Genomic DNA, 6,911 nt, shown 5'->3' with positions numbered 1-6,911 from the left:
GTCTGTTGCAAGACTGCATGTCTATACCAGAAGTTGGACAATGTATGGGAAAAAGGCAATCACATATTTTCAGAATTTCTCATAAATAGCATAAAATAAGATCGAGTGTGAATAAGCAGTATTACACTTTAGGTTAGCAAAGCTCCAGGATCTCCTAGGAAACCACAGACTGAAGTCCCTTGATTTATATAAAGCAAATTGTAGCTGAGGACGTGGCTCGGCTGGCAAGCACTCTTCGAATTGGGTTACTGGAAACAAAAGATAACAATTAAGGTAAGAGAAACTAGTTGAGGAATTTAAATGTATAAAAAAGCAAGTAATGAACAACAGAACAGAGGTATTTTTGGTAAGGTCCTTTAAAATATAAAGCAGTCATTGATACCAAGAACACACTTTAAAGAGAGTGATACATTTCTATTTTTAAAAGCAAATACTCAAGGAGAGGGGTCCAAAGTGTGCAGCCCCAAAAGCTAGGAGAATTTGAAAGACTGGCATTCCTTTGACAATTTTGAGAAATATCTGAAACAGTGGAGCTAGAAACTACTCTTGCAAAGGATTGCCTTTCCTTCTGGGAAGGTGGAAATCAGGCTGGCAAGGCATAGCATCGGAATCTGAGGGACCCCTACAAATGTAACATTCCTGGTCATTTGCAGGAAGTTTGTGTAAGTACCTGCTTTCTGCAGGATGGGCTCCTGGGGTTGGCTAGAACAGGTTGCCAGACAGCTCTGTTTCTTCTCTGTTGGCTGAACTGTGCAGGGTTTCAGAAATACCTTCTAGGGTTCTTTCCTGACCACCTTTGGACAAGCAGGCCTCTATCCTCCTTTATCCTGCACTATTACTTCACCCTGCAGAATTACTCGGAAAGCCAAGCAGTATCCCATGTGTTTAGTCCGTGTGAGGAAAAGCAGTAACAAAACCAACAGTTTCCGTCTGATCTCAATGGTCACAGGAACGCTGTCTGTGTACCCTCGTCCTTCTTGCACCCAGTCCTAGTTCCCATGAGGCTATAGGGTTCCCACCCCAGGGTCTTGTCTGCTGCAAGTCTGATCATTCAGCTTCGCCTGAGATGGAGGGCTCAGGCCGGAAGGGAAGAAGAGGACCTAAGTGACCACAGGACTCTGAAAGGGAGGGAGGCTTGGATGTAGGCCCCACAGGCACAGCGTGCAAGCGGAATGCCTTCAGGGTTGGCAGCGGGAGAAAGAGGGGGTTGGGGAAGCGGGAAGTCGGCCCCATCTTGGGACGGTAGAAGAAGGGTGGAGAAGGGGAGGCGCTGGGAGGCACAGGGGGAAGGGAGGGGAGAGGAAGTGGAAGCTCAGAGCCACCTTGGGTGGGGAGGGCAGGGGAGGCTAGGGGCCACCCGGGGAAGGACGACGGGAGAAGAGAAGAAAGCTGGAAACCACCGTGGGAAGGGAGGGGAGGAGAGGTGCAAGTTCTGAGCCAGCTTGGATGGGTAAGTGAGCAGGGGAAGGGGAAGGAGAGGGCTGTGTGTTATCCTGGGAAGGGAGGGGAGGAGAGGTGGAAATTCTGAGCCACCTTTTATGGGGAAGGGGAAGGAGATGTCTGTGTGTTATCCTGGAAAGGTAGGGGAGGAGAGAAGGAAACCGGGAGCCACCTTCAGAAGGGAGGGGCAGACAGGGGGAGACCAGGGCCCCTTCCCTCCCCTGTCTGGCTGGTAGAAGGTAGCAAAGGTGGAAATCCTGGTGCGGAGGGGTTAAACGTGGAGGTGTCCCGGGAGGAAGAGCTGATGTGTGGAGTGTGGCTCAGTCCTTGGTGTTTGACAGCTGGCTACAGAAATGCCACTTCATTTCTCCCTAGACCTGTTAAGACGTGCAGTGTTCCACTACTTCCAAATAGGCTCCCCAATCCTATGCGTCCTGGTTCAGTGCAGTAACCCAAAGGCATGCCATTGCCACTCTGCTGTTTCTAAACCAGTTGGCTGATCACAAATTGTTTTTATTTAAGGTACACTAAAAACATTCATGCCATAAAATGAACTCCTGGAACTCCGAATCACAGAAAAGGATAAATTACACGGTAGCCATTGTGTACCCGTTCCACATCCCTTCCCTTTTCTTCTCTGTATATACAGCCATCTGGAGTACTTTTAACGACACGTATAAAGTAGATAGAGTGCGACCATTAATTCTCTAATTTAGTTTTACTAATCAGGTAAAGGAGGTAAAAACAGGCGCAGAGGTAAGGATGAGAATGAATCTCAGAAAAGAGAGTTGGTCTTTAAAGAGGCTGGACAAGGTAAGTAAAGGTTTTAGAGTTAGGCTTCTCTTATTAATGATACCTTTGTTGTTGTTTAGCCTCTAAGGATCTTCTTTAAAACATAGCAAACTTGGAGTAGTGACATTCGCACTGTGTGATAGTCCTTTGTTCAGGCCGGTGGGAATCTTATCACTAGTGATCCTCTACTTCCTGGGCAGTAGGGTCACAAGGAGTAGCAACACAGTGTTTTTTCTTGAGATGGAAGGAATCTTACTGTATTTTTTTTAAATTTGTATCATCTGCAGCAGCACCATGATTATCAGGTGCTCCTCCTCTTATTGCCTCCTGTGTAATGGAGAGACACCCGTTTGTCTTGAGCTGGAAAGGGCTTGCTAACTTTTTTTGTCCAGGCTGGTCTCAAAACTTTACATCTGTGATCCTGCTGATATCCACCTCTTTGGCAGCTGATTTATAGACAAATTACTAACGCAGCCTAGTATGAAACTGTTTACAAACCGGATGTAGATGAAATCTGAATTGAGTGACTGTGCTTGATGACAGGCAATGTACAAGTGGGAGCCATATCCTTACCCTTTACTTTCAGTAAGGTAGAATCTTTCTGTATTTTTTGTCTCTCATTTGTTCTTTTTCTCTTATTATTAGTATCATTGTCATTATATTACTATTGTTATTGTTGTCAAGGCTCCACCTTCTTCTTATTGCCTCCTGTGTCATTGGGTTGTAAGGAGAAGTACCCATTTTTCTTGAGATGGAAGGAGGCTTGCTGACATTTCACCATTCTCGGATCCAACTCATCCCCTTCTCTTTGCTGGCTTGTTTATGGGGAAATTCTTACCACACCAGGCATGAAACAGATATTATTCCCAAATTCTGATCAGTTGTCCACGTTTACATTTTGTATTTTTTCAGTATTCATCCAGAATTTTTATATAAAACTTCAGTACGGAGAGTAAAGTTTGGTATGGAAATTCCTCCTGCGCTGTTCTTTCTGATAAGAAGTGCTTTTGCTATGCAGGGTCTTTTATTATTCCATATGAAATTTTGGATTCCCTCTTCTATTTCTGAAAGTAGGTTTTTAAGAGTTGGTTTAACATATACAAGTTGCACGGAGAACAAAAAACTAATCTGGAAAACATTAACTTGAATATACAAAGCTATAGTGTTCTTATGAACTAAAAACAGGCCATTTTGCAATGTATGCCCATATCTAAACACAAGTACTAATACTAAGCAGTCACCCAAGACTTAAGCCACATTTATGTGCACATGTATTGTAATGGCAACGAATACTCCATACAGATTTATAAAACTCCAAAGTTATCACTTGGTACGCTTGTGTGTTATTTTGCTTACTTACATAGTCAAGCCTTCTATACAGTGGTTCCTTAAACAAAACTTCTCTAAAATACATATTGGCATGTTTCATTTAGAGCCAACACAAATGTTAAGACAAGACCACAAATTCATAATCCAAGTATAGAAGATTTCTTAGAAAGAAGTGACCATTAGTTTAACAGATCGCCTATACTGTTAGAACAGAGGTAACATCAAAGACTGAAGTACTATGCTCACATAATCAGGAAAACGACAACCAAAATAGGAAAATGCTTAGATTAACAAGGGAGATCAGAAAATAGTAAATGATTATAAAGCTGTAAAGATGTGAGAGCTAACGCCAACTAAGTGGGGAAGTCTCCAGAAACATCCTAAGCCTATTCAGTATCTAGTGGTAAAAACTGAAAATGATTATACAAGGGTCAAAAGGCATCTCAAAAGTAATGAAATGAATATTTATTCCTACAAAAGCAATGTATGATACAGAATTAGAAGTGAACAGACTTAAAAGATTTACCTATTAAGATATACAGATTCTTACTGAAGCCTATAGGATATTTAGAAAAGATGACAAGAGATGTTAATCTTTTATTATTATTATTTTTACATATTCTGGAAACTTGCATAATTTTGATAAATAACTCTTACAAAATTATGCAAAAAGAACAAGAATGTCGGGTAAACATACAGTCTGTGTTTTCCAAAAAGATTTTTTACAACCTGCAATTCTCAAGGCAGCATCCTCCTTAAAAGGAAAGGTAATCCTTTAACTCAAGAAATCTGCTGCTGCAAAGAATAGGCTAAGAAAGCCTGGCTTCTTCCGTTAACACCTTTTGTCTTTCCCATCTGATTTTGGGTCTCTCTCACTTCTTGAAGATCGACTACCCTCTGATATATATCTTTTTCTGCCATGCCTGGAATTCTTATCCTTCAATTCTCTTGTGCCTCTGCCACTACCACCTTTGGAAGATTGGTGACTTCTCTCTAATCCTGACGTATCCATTCGTTTCCGATCCATGCTACTTCCGTGCTTTCTGTCTCTATTGTGTTCTGGGCCCCTACTTTGACTTCTACTCTCATTACTACTAGTAGTACTGCTGCTCCTATCTTGGCTACTACTATCACTCCTGTTGGAGCTACTACTTGAACTGCTTTGACTACTACTGCTGATACTGCTAGAACTGCTTCCGCTGCTACCATTGGTTGAACTGCTACTAGAACTGCTATTACTGCTGTTGCTTTGACTTCTACTCTGAAGTGCATTGTTAAAACTGGTTTCACTACTGGCACTTCAGTGAGCTATACAGGCTCAACAGCAAACTCTTTCCTCTCAGGTAGTTGAAACAGCTAATGCAAAGTCTCAGGCTGAGAAAGAGGCTGGGATTGATGAACTTGCTGGGGCTGAGACGGGGGCTGGGCTAGAGGGAGGGCCTGAGGCTGAGCCACAGGCTCAGGCTGGGGTTCAGATTCTTTTTCAAATGCTTTTTCCACCTCTATAACACTAACATTGTCTTTTGCAGGAGAAAGAGACTTATATTCTTTATCTGGCTCAACTTAAAATTCCATCTCTGGCTCCAATTCTTTGCTAGCTTTATTTTCTGAAGGCTCTATGCTTTAAACTTGATTAGTTTCCATCACTTTCTGCTCAGCAATTACATTTTGGACATTCTCAACCATCTCTAGCACATCCATAACTTCTTCAGGCTGACTATCCTGTTGTTTCTCCCTTTCCTTTGCCTCTGTTTCCTCCTCCAACTTAACCTTCATTTCCTGTTTTTGCACCACCTCTTCCTCTTCTTTCTCTGTATCACTATGCACTATGCCTACTTCCTTTGCCTCTTTTGCCTCCTTTATTTCTACATCATTGTGCTGATTACCTGTCTCCTCCAACTCTTCTTGTGGCTGAGCCACCTTACCCTCTTCTTGTTCCCGCTTCTGTTCTTCATTATGCAGCAGCTGATGCTCTTTTTCTTTCAGGGTCTGCCTTCTAGGCCTGCAAATTTGAGCGTCTACCTTCAAATAATGCATTCATTTGTCTCTGTGATTCTTCTGTTAGTTTTGGGGTATCTGGACACATTCTTCCAGGAATATAGAACAAATGGAGATCTGTGTTAGTTTGTATATACTTAATTATCTTGGCATTTTGTTCATTGCATTCTTCTTGCAGCTGCAGAAGCCCAACCTTCCAAATGCCACCGTTCTGTCTGTTCTACACATCTCTCTTCAAGTAGTTCTCTCCTCTCATTTTCAACTTGATTTCTCTCTTCTTCTGCCTGAACTTAAAGTTTTTGTTCAATTTCCTGACGTCTGTTTTGCCTTTCAGTAGTAACAGAAGATTATTGTTTAAATTTCTGAAGAGTACCCAACAACAAGTCAAATATTCACTGATACCTCTGCTTTCCCTTTTCATCCATATTTTGATCCTGGATAAGGAGGTCTCTGTGTGTGTGTTCTTTGGAGGTAGCTACAGCTGAAGACTGTAGTACCAGCTTATTGACATCCTCCTCCTCTGGGTTGCTCTCTTGGTATGATTCTCTTCCTGTCCGATGCTCCCCACCCAGCCTACCAACTGCCTCTTCAAGTCTCTCTGTTTGCCTGGGGGTCCTCCTCTACTATCAGAGAATCCACACTTCAGCAATAAACTACCACGTCCTCTACCTCCAGAAAGGGCCAGCAATTGGGCTTGGATGGGTCTCAGGTCATTTGGATCTCACCCTGTGAGCTTGCAGTTGTTTTCATCTACATTGTTTAGGCTCTGTTTGGCCTTTTCTAGCTGTTCCTGCAAAGTTCTCACTGTGACCACCATCTTCTGAAATGTTCACAGTTTTAGTCACATGAAACATGCTTTTCTATCAGCAAAGGCATTTCTCTATTTGCCTTTGAATTTCTTATTTATATAATATGTTGAACTTAACAACAAACTTTCATATTTTTCTTTCTTGTTGCCTCATGCTGCAAATGTTTGGAGCACGTGCATATTCAGTAGCTATCAGAAAAGAAACTCACTGCTGTGCTGACAACCTTTTAGTGTGTCGGATTTTCTCTGGATAGCTCTGCTATGGAGTGTTGTGTAGGTTCTCTTATATTGTATTTCCCTTTCCTGCTCCCATTTTTTTTTCCAGTCGTGGGCTTTCCCTGAAGCCCTGATCACTTGGGGTTTCTCAAGGCTAAATCTCTACCACTTGAGCTACAGCTCCACTTCTGTGTTTTTCCTATGTATGTGGTACCAAGGATTCAAACCTAGGTCTTTGTGTGTGCTTGGCAAGCACTCTACATCTAGGCCAAACACCTGGCCCTGCTACCCCACTTTTATGCTTAGTATTTACTTTTCCCACAAGATG

The 6,911-nt window shown here is 42.3% G+C and overlaps 2 pseudogenes; one reads left to right on the top strand and one right to left on the bottom strand.

Annotated features, from left to right (window-relative positions):
* The first annotated feature begins 1,446 nt into the window (after positions 1 to 1,446).
* Positions 1,447 to 6,911, top strand: part of LOC150040252 (eukaryotic translation initiation factor 1A-like) — a 247,818-nt pseudogene continuing 242,353 nt past the window's right edge.
* On the bottom strand, positions 4,394 to 6,376 carry LOC150040253 (pinin pseudogene; annotated as a pseudogene).

The sequence above is a fragment of the Megascapheus bottae genome, chromosome Y (genome assembly GCF_031878675.1).
Source record: "Megascapheus bottae isolate mThoBot1 chromosome Y, mThoBot2.hap1, whole genome shotgun sequence".
NCBI lineage: Eukaryota > Metazoa > Chordata > Mammalia > Rodentia > Geomyidae > Megascapheus > Megascapheus bottae.
The sequence above is the reverse complement of the archived record's forward strand: the minus strand, read 5'-3'. Positions and strand labels throughout refer to the sequence as shown.